This window comes from Rhyacophila brunnea, unplaced genomic scaffold, assembly GCF_057557595.1.
Source record: "Rhyacophila brunnea isolate RB1 unplaced genomic scaffold, BYU_Rbru_1.0 scaffold_22, whole genome shotgun sequence".
NCBI lineage: Eukaryota > Metazoa > Arthropoda > Insecta > Trichoptera > Rhyacophilidae > Rhyacophila > Rhyacophila brunnea.
The window spans coordinates 34,586,556-34,600,955 of NW_028232882.1; the positions used below are offsets into that span (position 1 = coordinate 34,586,556).

At 33.5% G+C, this 14,400-nt stretch overlaps 1 protein-coding gene across 1 annotated transcript in view; it reads right to left on the reverse strand.

The window, feature by feature from the left end:
* Window positions 1–14,400, reverse strand: part of stet (rhomboid serine protease stem cell tumor) — a 531,037-nt gene that overhangs the window by 260,165 nt on the left and 256,472 nt on the right. The window lies entirely within an intron of this gene.

A 14,400-nucleotide genomic window follows, 5' to 3' on the forward strand; every position in this document is an offset into this window, starting at 1 on the left:
ATCCGAAATAAAAAAAACATTTTGTTAGGAGTAAAATGAATTAAAACTACGAAGTAGTAGATAGAAACTGATTAAAATTCCTCGTCTACGTTCTGTATACGTGTTTACGATAGTGCGGCGTCCAGTTGTCCCATTCCCGCTTTTACTGTGCCCATGGTGCCACTGCGAAGTGATTTACATATATAAGTTGCGGTAACTAAACCAAATATCAAACAATTATGTAGATTCATTGATTTGTTAACACATAACTAACTTATTACAATTTATTAAATATAGATCCGACCAGCAGGACAAAAAAAAATACTATAATATGAATTCAAAAAAGACGCAGAAATTATTAATCAATTTATTTCAACTTATTTATTTTTTTAACATACTGTGGACATTACAAATTATAACAATATAATTACTAGTGGCGGTTTAAGTACGCTAAGCTGAGGCACTGACACGTTTGGAGACCCCTCATAAATGTTTTTCCAGTGTGATAAACCACACTTAAACGTTAGAAATATAACAATAGTTAGGTTGCGGATTGGATTAAATTCAAACTGACATTTGAAGCAGATAATCGTGCCAGATAGCCGGCAGATATCGCTGGGTTTTGTTTGATTGGAGAACATTTAAAATTGACGAATCAAATTTTATCTTGGATCATTTAACACGTTACATTTTTTTTTGTAGAAACAATGAAAACCATAATGCATTGAATAATAAATGTTATTTCACCTTTCAATAGAGCAGATGTTCAATAAAATTCAGCTTTCGATAAATCTAACATTATACAGATGAATTGAGCGAAAAAAATTAATAAAATCATAAAAATGTCGAAATGGGCTTAAATTCGTAGCATGCTTTTAGAAAGATGGAAAAAAATAATTTTCAAAACACCTGTACGTTTTCCAATTTAAATTCTTCGACCTGACTAATAAAGGATCGGCTTCATCCTTTAAGACTTAAGACGAAGAGGTAGGGTCTTATTAAGATGGATCTTATTAACTGTGTGATCGGTGGAGGGTTCTGAAACACAGCGCACAAAATATTTGATGTTTTCTCTGCAGTCTACTACATGGCAGGCAATGCAAACCGTGGTACATCGACAATCTACATCCTACAAAAGCTACTCTACAACATTATAAACAAAACATAAGGTAACATCTGAAATGTTTTATTGTCAGAATTTTTTTGTTAAGCTTTTTTTTAAAGCTTTTTTAAGCTTTTTTCTTACGAGTTATAATTCCTTAGTTCAAATCAGGCAGTGGGTTTATTGATTGTGCCCTGAATCAATTGAAGTTGAAATCTCTGTAGGACTATGCTAATTTATAACTTAATTTATAACATAAGGTAAAGAGATCAACATAACTAGACTAAAATATTTTCCTACATAATCGCAGTGTAAATTCTAAGAATTCATGGTAGTGTTGCCCCCTATGTCCCTGATAACTATTGTAGAGATCGTTGTTTGCTTTCCCAAAGTGCAGAACTAACCTTCTACTGGTAACGACAATTGGGTGTGCAATATCTGTATTCAAACAGATGGGTTCGGATATTGATATATTCCACTTTCGTGAGGATGAGTTTAGGTAGATGTTTATTTTTTCATAATATATGATCGTTCATTCTGTGTACTATGTATGATTTGGCACGTTTCCGTTATTTTAATTGTTACAAATTAACACGGAAGGGATTCTATAAAGAAAACAGTTATCGGCGGTTATCTCTTATTCATAATACGGCGAAAATTTAGGTGGGTAGACAAGTCGGTCAAATTCGGATATGTTTGTGCTGCTGAATCCAAGCGGATAAGACCGAACACAAGCGGATAAAGCCGAACCAGCGCCATTGAGTCTGTAATGAGTCCGTATACAAGAATTTTGTATTGACACGTCAGACATTTATTAACATAACCTACAATTTTATTAGTCATGTCATTGCGATTGCAGTATAACAGTCGAATCTTGCATTTCAATTCTCAATATGTAAAATTGACGTACTCTGTCTCGTTCTCAAATTTAGCACGGCTAAGAGGGGCTGTTAAAAAATACCTCCTTTTGACAGTTCAGAGGGTTAACTTTTTTACAAAATTAACCGCCAGAATACGTAAAGTGATAAATGTTATAAATATACATATTTATCACAATTAGCTCTTTGTGCTATAATAGGCCTGCTGATTACACTATTTTATGCTTAAATATTGTTAAGTACTTTTTTTAAATCACGCTCTCAAAAAAATTCCGCTTCAATGATAAATAACTTATTTTAAATCGTTTATTATTTTATGACGCCCTGCCATTGGAAACACCTGCAATGTGTACATTTCGATAGAGGCCTACCGCCATGTTAAAGATGTAAAATTACATATAATTATCCTTCCGAAAATAATAATATTATATGTAGGTCCTTCCGAAGGAATATAGACCTCATGAGTACACTACCAGATCGTGACATACCTATAACCTACATAAATCAATATTAAAGTTACATTATAGTACATACATATATTATCTAGCCACTCGGTTTCCCTATCATAGTCCATCCTACTATCGGATTCACAAAATCCCCCACATAGACACATTCAAACATAATTCACAAAACATGGATACATTGGTAAAACCTAAAAAATACTAGTTGATATTAAATGATCTATCGGCGATACTATATAAAGCAGTGGCGAAGGGTGGAGGTCGGCTGTGTAGACCTGCCATAAAAAGTGGACATTAAACTTTGTCAGTCATACGTATTTGTTTTCATTGAAATAAGACTGCAATTTACAGACGGTGTTGGTGAGTTTTTAAAATTCAATTAAACCCTGCGAAAACCAAGTCAGAGTATCTACATAATAAATACATAATATATTGAATATACAGTGGTTACAGGTCCCGTCAGGCGTCGTATTTTTTTCTAATATGTATATATGTGAGGTATTTTCAAATTATGTATATTTAATTGAGTAGTACCTGCTATAAAAAGCTTAAAAAATTGTCAGTCAGAAATATTTTTATTACAATTATTGCACTATTATTTAGGGGGAAAACTTTAAAAGTACCTACGTAATATAAAAAAAAAGTTGCTGATCCCACAATCCCGATAATATTATCGCGTTTTGCGAATATTTATGTACATAATACGCATTAGATTGAAGAATTTTTTTTTTATAATTTTTTATAATAATTTTCAGGCTATAACGCTTATTATTACAATGGCAATTAATTATGTATTCGTCTGGATTTCATGACTAAGTATTGTTCCCGGTTGATAATACCTATGACTAGAGTTGGGTTTCGGGAATTTCCCGACGGGAATTCTCGAGAAATTTTCGAGATTTTTCATACCGAATCTCAAGAATTGAAATTTGGGAAATCCCGAATCTCGAGAATCTTCTCTCGAGATTCGGGATTTATTTATTATCAAATATTAATTGAAACAGTATTAAAAACCCGTAGAATTCTTGATGTGATCTTTTCCGAGGGTCTGGCCAAATACGACGGTTTTTTCCCTGTAAATTACATTTTACAAAATGAGAAAAATATGATTATTACTGTCCAACAAGAAGATTTAGGTACAAGCCGAAAGTCGCTGTCGGCGATAAATAGGAGAAGTTTATTTAGTTCACAGTTTTAACACGTGGATAACTCTTCGCTAACCGGAAGGCGCTATAATCGAAAATGGGAGGAGATTGTTAGTTCACAGTTTTAACACGTAGCCAAGAAGATCTTGTTGGACAATAGATCTCTCTCGCATAATCTTAACATATTACGTATAAATCGATGTAATGTTATCTATATTTACATTAAAATTTGAAAGGTCAACAATTTTCATATAATAATAAAGATTCTATATAAACTGTTCGAAAATTGCAATCAAATTTTTACGTTTTGTTTTTGGTCTGGACCAGGCATAATAGTTATTACCTATATTTTATTTAGAATTTGTCATTTTGTTAAAACTTTATTTCTTTAGTACACATCTTTTTTACAAATAAACAAATTAAAAACACAAATTATGATATTCCAGTTTTTTCAATGTAGAGATTTCGAGTTCAAATAATGAAATGGGATCCTTCAGAATGCAAATCCTGGCGACACATATAATAATAAATAATGTTACATTCTCCAATTTTGTGAATTATCGTTTAAATCTCATAATATGTTATTTCAAATCCCGGGATTTAAAATTCAGTTTAGTATTGCAATCTTTAGTTAATGCCTTCCTTCCATATTATGTTGTATTTTAATTTAAAACAATTATGTTATTCATACACGCGCTTGGCAGACGAACGAAGATCGATTTTCAAGAAATACGATTTCGGAAATTCGAAGTGAAGTTAGAAAAATGGAAATAAAAAACTTCAATTACAAAACAGCCGAGACGCAACCCACCTCGCCTATATTATTTTTTCTCCTTCCCAATTTAAATTGATATAATTATTGCCCGGGGCTGTACTCCTTCAGTAGTTGAGTGAGCCGCCGCCGGGAGTGTGGCGCTAGATGCTCTTTTTAGGGGTATTTTTTTTGGTTTCGCGTTACGTGAAATACGCATTGGCGCCTCGAAATCGCGAAAAAGATCATTTTTTTTAGCATAACTATATTATTATCTATTTAAAAAATATTATGGACATAATAAATTAACAATTATTGATGACGTCCACATTGTGTCATAAAAACAAGGTTTAGGTACATATTTAATAAAAATACACAGAAAGTATTATTAGGTTTATTTTTGTATGTGCGAATGCCACACGGAATTGATTGTTGCAGCTAAAACTATCGTTCCCGTGCTATAATAACGATCGACGCGCTGCACATAAATATGTATCGGACAATGTTTAGCTTCTGTACGTTTTGACAACTTTTTTGAAAAAATGCTACAACATTTGACTTTTATTTTAAAATAATTAGATACCTATGTACCTATATTTGTTTATTTAGGTACCTAGGTACCTACTAAAATATTTTTTTTTCTTTGTCCGTGTCAACTTTTTGGGTGAATCAAATGGATGCCACGTGGTGCCACCAATAATCATTCACCATATCACCTTCAAGTATCAGGCGGTGCACTCGTAGTCGAGTGCGTAATGCGCTGATCTTTTGTCTGGGAGCGCCCAGTTCGAGTTCCGGTGAGGTCACACGATATATATATATGATTTTCTCAAGTTTGGGGATATGTGATTGTTTCACTTTCATTACTAACTACACTAATTTCATTGGTCCTCACGGTCTGTTGTGGTGTTAAAAAATTAAAAAAGATCATTTTAGATGGCTCTTCACAAAAGAGACTAGACGCAACTAGACGCTCAAAATAAAAATCTAATTTTCTATTTTTTTACGTTATATAGTATTTTTAAGCGGTCAAAATGCAACCATTAGGTAAAGATATCCATAATTTAAGTTATTTTAAAGAAACACTAGGTCACTGATATTAAAATATATAATAATATACAAATAAATTATCACAAACATGTATTAACCACCTATGAAACGTAATACCATCTTCTTGCTTATCAGTACGGCTACCACATTTTAATACAATACACGGAACCATCTTTTCTACTTAATTAACTAAAAATATTTACCACTGACTTTATGTTTAACACAAAAAATATAAATTTTAGCAACACGCGCTCGCAGGTTATCGACGCTTAGTTAAGCAACAGACTAAGATTTGGCGGCGACACCACAGCAAATCATCTCATACATACTTTTCTAGCGCGTGTCGTAAAGATTATAAGGGTGCCGAATACTTTCTCACTCGCACTTATGCATCGTTTTTGTTCAAGCCTTGGGAACGGCTTATTACGAAGACTAAGCTTTGAGCTTCAAACAAATGTTTGCGGCCGATACTGGGTGTACGCGTGTACGGTATGACTTGACGAGAAGAAAGGAAATCGATGCATTCAGCCTTTTGTCATATATCAAGATTGAGATACAACGTTAGTCCTGGCTCGTCACGTAGGTACTATGGATATCTCTAGAGAGTCTCAACCCGGTCGACATTTTCTTTAAAGACACCAAATATCGGCTAAATATCGTTCGAAGACGTAGAGTTTATAACACAAAGTACGAGTATGTAATAAAATACACAAATAATTAATGACAAAATATTTTGTGAATTATATATTTGAATGTTATCTACGCCAATGGTTCATTCTAATAACCGCACAAGTTTAAGAAATTATTATGAAACCGAATATGTCTAACAAACATATTTACTGATATTGGCTCCCAAAGTGTGTATTTTACAACTTTCTAAAAAATATATATATGTCGATTTAAAAAAAGAAACTCATATGACATATGAGCACACACATTGTGTGCTAATTTTAATATGAACTTTGAACTTAAAAAATGCCCATATAACAACAAATTTTCACGGAAAAATATAATTTAAAGAAACTTATTAAAAAATTAATTAATTAATTATAACTTACATTAAAAGGAATTAAACTATAAACATATTTGATTACATTCCAAGCATTTATGTAACAAACGGTTCCATGACAAAACAGAACAGTGACAAAACAGAACATGACGAAACAGAAAATGACAAAACAGAACATGACAAAACAGAACAACGATAAACATAACTATGACCTTTCAGGAAAAATATAAATTTAATATTGAAATTGTCCTAAGATCTCTATTATGTTGATAGATTTTTCATAGCACAGATTCTCAATACGCCATAATAAATCAATTAATTATATACCTAATTTCTGCATTCCTGATCGCTAGAAAGCCAAAAATAAACGGGACTTTGCCGGAGAGCTTAGGATATCTCATCTTAATCAATATAATGTGTTCAAAAGGATTGGGTGACTATGTACAACGAAATAATGACCTAACCTAACCTAACCTAAATAGATTCCACAAAAAATAATGTTTCATTTTTCCCCTGGCTGTTCTGTTTTGTCATGTTCTGCTTTGTCCGGTTACCGTAACAAACATGGGCATAATCCTTATCCAAGGTTAGATGACATTTGAAGTAATATTTATTACCCCTGATATGATATTGATGGAGTGGTCCAGTTTCATATTTTTTCTACAAGTTTACAAATGTTCATCAGACTTGCATTGTAAGGATTTCATGGACACCATAGAAGAAGAATATCCCCACTCTGTCCAGTTCACAAGACATTTCAAAAGTCCATCGTCGGGACCTCATCATTGAGGATCGTGACCCGGATCTGACAGCCTTCTCCATGGCTTGGCTCCATCCTATTCAGCATTCAGTTGCATGCAGGGCCTGTCAGTGGAAAAGTCGTGGTATTCTTAATTTGATCCTTCCATCCCGTGCGTTGCCATTAGATGGCCATTAGATACTCTTAGCATGTTAATTAAATAGTAATTAACTGGTCCGCAGTGAATGGGTTTTAATATTAGATTATAAAAAATATAATTTTAAAATACCCCGAAATAGGTATATACCTAATATCATAAAACCGGAAATTTAAAAAATCTTATGTAGATAATTGGATAAAAACATATTGAATGAATTTGGTGTTTTCACAATAAGGTCATTAAAAAGATGTTAAAATCAATTTTAAAATAATAAAACTTTATACTTTTCTATTCTAATAACCACACACACCTGCCAATGACAAATTTACAACATATCTATACAGATTTTAATCAATTACCATTGGTGTAATAATACAATAAGTAATGTTTTAATATTTTAACGATCTTTTAAGGATATAAATAAAAAGGATTTCAATTTATACACATTAATTTTTTTTATAAAAATCGATGTTTTTTAAAATAGATATAAAAAATATTAAAACTATGAATTAGTCAAAAATTTCTTAGGTGATGCTTAGAAAACTTATAAACTAAATTTTAATAATAAATATGACCATAAAATATATGTAATAATAGGGTGCGGTCCGATTCAACAAAATCACATTTTTTACAATTGTAAGTTTATCTTTGACTTAAAATAAAAAATATTTTTCTTTTTAATGTTTTCAGATACATATTTATTAATTAATACAGTTGAAATTTTAAATTATCAAAAAAAAAAATCTCAAATTGCAAGCTTCGTATTTTTCCGCTAGGTGCCTCTTTAAAAAAGGCTCAGTAAAGGCTTAATTGTTGAGTGCCTAAAAACGGAAAACTATGAAAAATAAATAAATTCGAATTAAGATTTAAATCCCGTCAAGTTTCATCAGTCGATAATAGTAAATAGTTTACGGTAAGTTGTATAATATGGTTCTATGCTTACTTTGTCAATACACAATAATTGAATACATAGTTGGAGAAGCTTCTTTCAATCGCAAAACTTCGATTTGTTTACAATCTTTTAGACGATGATTCGCGATTAAATTCGAATATCCTTTATACCTGCGGTAAGATTTCATTTATACCTCAAAACATAAAACACCTTCGATACTGGAATCACGCTCATATCATATTGGTATAAATACATATCAACCAGTGGCGTGCGGTACATAGATGCTGTAGAAGCGTAGCATCCCCAGAAATAATCGACAAACTACAATGCAATAATATTGCGTATTTATTTTGCAATACTATGGCTCGTTTAACTTAACTATAATTCATACAATGATTCGATATTAGTACAAAAGACCATAATCAATATATATTTTTTCAATATAATCCTTACAAGTGAGAGTCACCACACTCCTCTGGTATCAACATTCTTCAGGTTAACTAAATGAAACAGTGTATTATTATTTTTATGCTCACAAAATAGAGTTAGGATTTGTTCTAAAATGTTATTGATTGAGTTAGCATTTACTTGGTAGAATTTATTTTACAAGAAATGAAAATATAATTAATATTAAATTCTACAGGTTTTTAAAATGTTTTGTCGATAGCTGTTTCAGTTGTAACACCATTATCAAGACTATCGTCTTAGTCTATCTATATATAGTCTTGATAATGGTGTTACAACCGAAATAGCTATCGACAAAACCTTTTAAAAGCCTGAATAATTTAAGGTACTGTTCGGTTATCAGGAATACAGCGGAAAACACATTTTGAAAATACCCGATATACTGAATTATTTGTTAGTTAGGGTTAGGTTAGGTTGGGTTGGGGTACGTTAGGTTAGGTTTGGTTAGGTTAAGGGGGGACATGCTCGTCGAAGGTCAAAATTGAGTTTTTATTGTATTTTCAAACCAATATCCTGGACACTCCTTAAACGTTGTAGATAATCTATTTATATAATTTTGAAGCCTTATTATCCTTTATAGTTATTTTAAACATTTGATGACTGCATAAAGTATTTTTGTTACATAAAATAGTATTCTTTTAAACCTCTCGCTCTAATGTTTTAGAATATAGTCATATTTCGGTACATAACTGTGCAGTGGTGTTAAGATTTTTTACATTTATTAATTTTTAGACACATTTATAAAACTATTAGTATAATTTATTACGAGATAATTTTTGAAAAATATTCACGATTAAAAATTATATTGATAATCTCTGTGATCCCAAATTTGACAAGAATTAAGCATTTTATTATTCAAAAAATCGGCAAGATTAACACACTGCGTAGTATCAAAACTAGAAGTGCCTCGGCCATATTATGAGAGGACAAAAGTATAGCATCCCCCAACATTTCATCCAAGGAAAAATCAATGGTAAGTGTAGCAGAGGACCCAAGAACCTCCGTGATTGAGAGTGCAGCTTTTCCGCTCTTGCAACTTCCTGTTCCGGGTAGCAGATAATAGAGGTCACCCAGATGGAGGACGATCTCTGACGTTGCCAATTTAGTGTTTTCTTGCCAGTTCTAGCATTTTTCGATAAGTATCTAGCTTGCAAAAAACACATGTGGCTTGTGGCATTTTTACTAGCATTTTTTGATCCCTCCAACATCTTTAAATGTGCTGAAAATACGCTAGGTATTTAGTTTATTTATTTTCAAACGCATCAAATTTACGACATATCATACAGCAGATACACATTTAATGCAGGTAGGTCGGTAAGTACCTATTTTAGTAACGTGATAAATAAAACAACATAATTTAAAACATTGAAACAATAGGATCATTCATGGCCTTATAGTGTAATGGTATCATAATATATTTATTAATGTGTGCTTAGGTAAGTGACATCAACTTGACGATTATCGGAATGAAGGAAAGGTATTGACTTCATTCTTGGTGGAATAAGTAAAATTACTTTTTCAGAAAATCTAGCGTTTTTCTTGCCAAATAGCTTGTTTTCGTACCCCATCTGGCATTTTTTTTTTGTTTGCAACACTGTTTAGTACCTACCTAAGACAATACATTTTTGACAGTGACGTGCATATCTAAATTTTAATTTTAAAATACAATAACAATAAAATTAAAGCTGGCACGTACTGATAAAGTATTTTGATACGGGTAAAACAATTTAATAGCAAAAATTACACCTATCTAAAACATGAATCAAATATTATGTTAAATACAATATTTTGAACGTTACCAATAATATGTAAAAAAACATGGAATTTGATTGGCTTCAGCGCGTGCGTGTTGCATGCAAAATTCGATAAAGTTAAACGCATGACAATTAAATGTAATTTCTTATCTATCGAATTTAATGGTGGGGCTAAATACGTTTGGCAGAACTTCGCGAAATAAGTAATAATATAAGGCCGAGAAACAGGGGTATGCTTAACACTTTTACTAATCCTACCACACCAGTTTTTTCACGACCCTAGTTACCGTCGCTCTGGGACGAGAGAATCTAAACTCAACAACACGGTCTTTAAATAAACGTCATACGATCTCATAATATAATATAGACTTACCATGGCTGCTCATCTTAGGGGCAATTTGCGGAAGTAAAAATCCCCTACACACACATATATCTCCGATCTCCAACTTTAGTAGACTTTATATTGAGTATTTGGTTTGTATTATATACGACGTATTTTTTAAATTGATAAATATTACATCGTCAACATAACAAAGCTGAGAATGAAGATTCCTTTTTATCTAAATGCTTTTCACCCTCGAACAACTGCTATCACATTTGGACACCATACTACCCAATTATGGATAAGCTAAGTTTGATGACAACTTTAAAAAAATCAAGCATTACCCTTTATAATCTATGTGCCTTTTCTGATTGACTTTATGCCATCCACGAAACCGGCTCTCACGGTACCTTTGCAGTGACATATAATATATTATTTTTAACTCTGGCAATATTGTAGTAATATAAGTGAAACAATCACAAACACTCAGACTTTCAGAAAATCACATCTTAAGTATATTATGACCTCACCGAATCGAACCCAGAGCCCCCGGATGAAAGGCCAGCGCCTTAGACACTGAACTAGGGCTGACAATATAATTTTGTGATGGATACTGTGGTTTAATTTCTGTGGATATTTTTTATGTCATCATCCACATCATAGTTTTCCAAACTCTTTCAGACCATTACCTTTTGGATACACAAACACTTATTTAAATGCGATGTTTATTCATCATTGAAGTTAAATTCCCTCCACCAAAACCCGCCCTGTACCACCCTCGGTCTTAATCGAGAGTATCACGGGACCCATCAATTGGTGGTGTGAAGCATCTAAAAATTGGCCTGGGAGTGTCCTGGGAGAAGATGCCCAAGACTTAGGTTGCTACGCTCAAAGTGAGCTCTGACTGAGTTTACTGAGTTTACTCTAATGCAAAGTGCCAGGGAGAGAAAAAGCACATGGAATTTACTTATAAGAAAAAGAAGCTACTATTTTAATATAACAAAGAACGAAGCTAATCATACAGGCAGCAAAATTTATGTGAAGAGATCTTCACGCCCGTAGTAAGACGCCGCAAATTTTTTGAATGCAAGATAGTTGGCCTTAGTAGCAACCAGGTCGGACGGGCCGATGGGTCCAACAGCTGGTTGGACCGACCTGAGCATTTCCTCCCGTTCGGAGCACATACTCAGACACTCCCATAGGATGTGATTGGCATCCTGTACCTCCCATCCGCATGGACATGTCGGATGGCTTACAAGTCCAAGCTCAAAGAGCCTGCCAGCGAAACCACCATGACCAGTCACAAATTGACTGGTGTAATGGTCTGGAGTCAAATACTTGGTTTTCTCCATTCGCCACTGAATGTCTGGAAAAAAGCTGTATGTGTGCCGGCCCTTGGTGGATTCGTCCCACTTTCGCTGCCAGGTCTTAATGGTCATCAGTCTATGACCTCAAAACGTTTATAACCTGGAGAAGTATCGATTTGTATTCGTTACCCCTTTTTGAGTAGCTTAGCGCTCCCGACGGCCCCACTTTTGTTTAATTATTTAGTTTAAAGCAGGCTTGAGAATAGGTCTATTGATTGTGCACCGCATCAGTTGAAGTATGGCCTTATGGTCGAGAAGAAATTCTTAAGACTCCTTTACTCGAGGTTGTATGGATACTATCCGTGGCTTTATACAACTGACATTCTCTTAGGTATGCTTACATACTGCAGTCTGCAATTTAGAAGAGATATTTATTTAGTTACGTATTTTACGAGAACTCTGCCATTCTGGGCAGTGTTGATCTGTGTGTCCCTGATAACTATCTTATAAATAGAGAGCATCAGTTGTTTATTCTCCCAAGGTGCAGAACCAGCCTGCCACTGGTAATTCCAATTGGGAGGGCGATAACTATGTTCAACCAAATTGATTCGGGTGTTGATATATTCCACTCGCGTGAGAGTGAGTTTAGGTATGCGCTATTTTATAAATTCTTAAAATAGGGTCTCCTTAGCAAACTCGGTGTACTTCTTTGAACTTCTATATATGTATAATTGTATTTTCACTGCGTTTCTATGTTTATATTATGTTCTCTTCTTTATAATAATGTTTCATTTCACGACAATCCAAACCATTCAAGAATCCTAATGTATTACGTACACTCTACGTCTCATTAGTGCGTAGCATTCTTGAATATGGGTCGATTATCTGGTGTCCTGATGATGTTTCCTATAAGCTTATTTTAGAACGCGTCCAGAAGAAATTTCTTCGATGTCTTTATTTTAAAACATTTTACTATTTTCCTTTCGATAATTCGTCAGATGATTATTTTCTGACTGCCTTTCTACAAGGCATGCTTACTTTTCACTCTCTTGAATCTCGTCGGTCTCTTCTGCTGTTGAAACACTTTTGCCTGTTATCGCGAGGAATGGTTTCCAATCATGGTGTCCTAATGAATTTGTATTTCCATGCGCCTGTCAATTACCTACGTGGTCGCAGTCATGATTTATTCTGGATTGGAACCGTTTCCTCGTGTCAAGCATATCAGGCACCATTAGCGAGGGGTGCAAGACTAGTAAATGCGCTCCCTAAAGACATAGACATTTTCAATGATGTACTTTGTATTTTATTTTTGAAACTGTATTTTTCTGTATAAAATTGTATATTTTTCGTTCTCAAAAATTATATTTTTCTGTATTAAATTGTACTTAGGAATGTTTTGATTATTTTTTTTGTTATTATTATTGTTATTATATATATATATATATATTTCTTTTTCTATATTCTCTTCTCTCTTGTGAGGGTAATGTTTGACTTATAATGTAAATCTCATGTTGTGTACCTCTTGAATTTAGATTTGTTATGTCCACAATGTTTTGTATTCTTAAATAAATAAATAAATAAATAAATATTGTGAACGTCTTAAACTTATAATTTGTAATGTCCACAAAATGTTAAAAAACATTAATTGAAATTGAAATTACCTTCCAGTTTGTTGTATAGTTCACCAATTGATTGGATGTAAATCGTTCGCAAGGAAGAGTATTTAGTTAGTGATAATATTAATTAAGTTTCTTGCGCACCCCTAGCAACGTGACTGATCGCATGCGCACGCGCATTCCACCCGCCTCGAGGCTGTCTGCCAAAGGCTTTACTTTGCACCTGTTGACTGCTTTCTTCGGCCGAGCGCAGCAAAAAATATCTACCGGAGGATTTTCCAAATGATGGCGCGCGCTTTGTTACCGTTCGTCCTTTTCACTATATTGACGTATTAAGTCGAATGTTCAGCCTATCAGATGCGGTTACATGTATATTGTACGTAAAACATTTCACCGTGGCACAGTTCGCCGTGAGCTTTCTTATAGGAAAGAGAAGACCGTATACCATACGGTCTCCAATTTTACTAGATTCAATATGAACATTAATTCTATTTTCATACCTGATTTCGGCAAAATTCATGAATTCAAGAATGAAAACCTAACCTTACCTCACAAATAATCCAGTATAATTATTTTGCTGCTGGCTTCCTGTAAAGTGTAAACCAAGAAAACCGTGCTTTATTTAGTCATTTAGACAATTTTATGTTAGTACTATACGACCCAAAGAGGTTGGACGGTCTTTAATATACGGTCATATATTTCCGATACAACATTTCACGGTGAAGTGTCCTACGGCGAACTGCATACGTACAAGTTTCCGGACACGAACA